The 4,125-nt window shown below is 42.4% G+C and overlaps 1 pseudogene; it reads left to right on the top strand.

The window, feature by feature from the left end:
- The first annotated feature begins 2,254 nt into the window (after positions 1 to 2,254).
- On the top strand, positions 2,255 to 3,882 carry LOC140916623 (transmembrane 9 superfamily member 2 pseudogene; annotated as a pseudogene).
- The last annotated feature ends 243 nt before the right edge of the window (positions 3,883 to 4,125 follow it).

The raw sequence follows: 4,125 nt of genomic DNA, 5'->3' as shown, positions 1-4,125 counted from the left end.
ATCATATACAGTGTGATCCTCCTTCTCCTTATCTCTGACATGAGTTCATTCTGAATTACAGCAATGAGAAAGGAAGACTAGGCCCACTGACATCAGAAGGATCTGAGGGTGCTCAGCACCTAGCAAGACAGAGCCCACAAACAAGGAGGATGTCATTCTTGATTTTTTGTTACACTGCAGCAAGGGCATATTAGACATTTTGGAGAAGGCAAACCAAGGACATAATAGTAACAGTACTTTGCATTTTTTCATCCAAGGATCTTAAAGCATTTTACAAAAGGGAGATTTCTCTCTTTTACAGATGAGGAAATAGAGGCACAGAAAGGTTAAATGACTTGGCCAGAGTCAAACTATGAATCCGTGACAGTCAAGAATAGAATCTGGGAGCCCTGGCTCTCAGGTGCCTACTGTAACTGCTAGACTGCTCTGTCATCCCAAGTTTATCTTAACAGCATTTAATTAAATCCTTAAACTAGGAGTAGTTTGTTTAATAAAATTTTAAAAAGAATAGCCTCTATCAGATTTTATATAGACGTGGTACATTTATCTACAGTGTATGTTAATCTAGGTACAGCACAAGTATTTTCCAATAAATATTTCTTACAAATGTTTGCTCACTTTAGAAGTGGTGGTAAATACCCTAATCTCTTCTCACATTACCTATATGGGAAAATAAATAACTATATTTTCCAGGGAAGAAAAATAGCCTTTGCCTGGCAACAGCCAAAAACACAAATGCACAAAGGGAGCATTATATGACCTCAACTAACCATTAACTAGTGTGCACAAAGAAAACAACATGTATGGAGAATGGGAAAAGTCTTAGGTAAATAGCCTGAAACCAGCAAACACAGACTTAGCTGGAGCTTGGACAAAGCATCACCATTCTGTTGAACAATCAAAGAAAATTGCTTCAGTTTAAACACATCAGGGCCAAACATTCAAATAAACCATTATGTAGGGAGGAATGTTTTAAGCAACTGAATGAGCCATACAATTACCAGCCAAACTTCACCCCTAATGCCTCCTGATCTCTTTAGGCTTTAGGTCTCAGGCCTGGAGCCATCATCTCTTTCTTGGGGTTGAATCAAGCTTTTCTCCCACTCTCAGACCAGGTGCTGGGTGGCAGTTCCCTGGGTATCAGCCATGATCACTTTAGAAGTTCTGACTTGGGCTCAGCCTCTGCAGTTTTTCTCCCTCTGGGACATAACAGTGTCAATTTGTGACCAAACAGCTTCCTTAAGACCCGTGGCTGCTCTAGGCAGATAGGCAACCTAGACAGCTGCCTTAAGTGACAGATTTGGGGATCTTCCCAGGTTCCCTCCATGGATGGCACGGGGGATAGGGCTCCCTGGAACAGGGGGTTATGCCAGGTGGGCTCCTAGAAGTAGGAAACGGCCCCCCCAGGGCTCTGGGGAAGCGCTCCTGCCCCCTCTGCAGCTGCTGCCCATCCCCAGTCATTTGGCTTCTGGCCCCAGCTCAGGAGCTGAGCTGCTCAGAGCTGCTTCTAGTGGCACTGCGAGTGCTGCTGGGGCTTTGGCCACAAGCACAATGACCAGCCTGGCTCCATGTTAGTGGCCAACCTGCACCTGCCATGCCACACCCAGCCCCCTCAAACACTGGTGCCCAAGCAGATCCTGGCCCCTGCTGCTGCCACCACTTTGGATTCGCATAGTGGCCACCCCATGCTATGAGCACGACAGAGAGGCGCTCATCCAGAAACGGTATGTGTATGTGTGTGTGTGTGTGTGATCTGGGGCAGAGGGTGCAAGCAGGGATGGACTGGTAGGGTTGGGAGGGGAGAGAGTGCAGGGGGTCAGAAAAGGGTGTGGGGTGCCTGGGTCCTGTTGTGGTTGAGCTGAGCAGCTGTATGGGGAGCAGTGGGGCGAGTCCCTACTGCGAACTTCTAAGAGGATAGGATGGGATTGCACACTGAAGTTTTGCCCAAGGTGGCAGATTGTCTTGAGTGGCCTCTTCTTAAAGCCAAGTGTTATTTAAGAGAAAACATATCTTAAAAATAATAAAGCATACTGCACGCATATCTAGTTCTTCCCTAAGGCTTAGCATTCTCTGCATCTGGGAGACCCAGTTCCTTCAGCCTCCTCCACTGAGCCTGTCTGCCCCGGCAGCTGTTCATAAGCGAAGCCACTCTTCTCCTCCTCAGAGAGGCTTTTTAACTCTTTAGGGCATTTCTGCACAGTACATGAAGGAGTGATTGTAGCATGGATAACAATAGCAGAGAAGACATGGCAACATGGGTTTTACATCTTCATTTGCTGTGTGGTGGTCTTTTGATCTTCAGTTGCAGCCTGACGTAAGATTTGGCACATATTGGAGACAAGATACAGGATCTCTGAAGCTAACAGCTAGCCTCCATTGACTTTCTAGCGTGTACTTAAGTATCCTTATCTGGGAAGCCATTGTATTGCCTTCCTGTACAGTTCCCATTGAATTCAAGCGTTGTAGGTGTATAATAAACTAACCCTAATAAAAATTACATCAATACAGTCACATGGGGAAGTCTTCTTACCCAATACAGAATAACCTCACTGATCTGATCACGTACAGTGTCCAGATCATTATTGCATATCAGTAGTAATAGCTTAATACATAGAAATTCCTACAGCATTCCTGTGACCTTATTACATATCCACTCCACTTCTGTCATACCATTACAAGCAATTTCTGACACAGTATTTGCTACACACACGAGCTACAGTGACACAGCTTTTTCTGGAGCAATCAAATAAATTGGAAAATGTGTAATCTTAGAAACGGAAAGAAGTGATAGAAAAAAACACTGCCACTGATGTTATGGGAGAAGATTCAGCAAGATCCTTGATGTGCAGAGGATGTGGTCTGAATGAACAAGCAGCAGTTCCCAAGAATGAGGATAGCATTGTTGTTTTTATGGGGCTAACATTACTCAGCAAGTCACATACACATGATCAAAATGATAGTATTACAAGATATTTTTATTCCTGTGGGGGCTTTTTTGTTTTAGTTTTTCCTTTTAGTTCTTTAGTTTTCCTTCTTTAATAACAATGGCAGTAGCAGGGCTCGTTACAATTATTGAAAAGTTTATACCAGATTTGAGTCAGATATAATTTCTACCAAATCTATACCATACAATTATATTTAAGTAATCTAGTGAATTGGAGCCTCTGGGCAGTAACCACAGAAATGGGAAAAAATAAATAGTTGCTTAGCATTGCTTACATTTGTTGTGCCCTGGTATTGTCTTCGCTGATTTCTTCATTATGAATCTTATTCTGTGGGTGAAGGGATCATCAGCTGCCATCCCCTTTGGCACGCCGGTTGCTATCCTGGCAATGTGGTTTGGAATTTTCTGACCCATTAACCTTCATTGGTGCATATTTTGGATTCAAAGAAAAGCCTATTGAACACCCAGTTCGTACAAACCAGATTCCTCGTCAGATCCCGGAGCAGTTGTTTTTCACAAAGCCGTTGCCTGGTATCATCATGGGTGGCATCTTGCCATTTGGTTGTATTTATATTCAGCTTTTTTTCATTCTAAACAGTATTTGGTCCCATCAAATGTACTACATGTTTGGTTTCCTGTTCTTAGTATTTATAATTCTTCTTATTACATGTTCTGAGACTACAGTCTTGCTGTGCTATTTCCATCTATGTGCAGAGGATTATCATTGGTGGTGGAGATCGTTCTTAACAAGCAGCTTTACAGCTGTTTATCTTTTTATCTATGCTGTTCATTACTTCTTCTCTAAACTCCAAATAACGGGAACTGCTAGTACCATTTTTTACTTTGGGTATACTATGATCATGGTTTTGATATTTTTCCTTTTTACAGGGACGATTGGATTTTTTGCCTGCTTCTGGTTTGTTAGTAAAATGGGTTAGGGATTGACCACAGATAATTTTTTTAAAGTTAACTTTTCAAATTTGACAATTTAGAAAGAGAGAGAGAGAAACATGTAGAAAGTAAGGTAAGTAAGGGTTTTGTGCATCCATCAAGAAAAAAAAATCACGTCCAACAATTTGGACAGAATAGTTGTAAAAGTAACAGTTGACAGGTGGAAGCCATGGTCTTATTTTGCCTAGAAGTTACAAAATAGGAGACTGCATGGGTCAGGAGATTGGTAA

This window comes from Lepidochelys kempii, chromosome 8 (genome assembly GCF_965140265.1).
Source record: "Lepidochelys kempii isolate rLepKem1 chromosome 8, rLepKem1.hap2, whole genome shotgun sequence".
Classification (NCBI taxonomy): Eukaryota; Metazoa; Chordata; order Testudines; family Cheloniidae; genus Lepidochelys; species Lepidochelys kempii.
The sequence above is the reverse complement of the archived record's forward strand: the minus strand, read 5'-3'. Positions and strand labels throughout refer to the sequence as shown.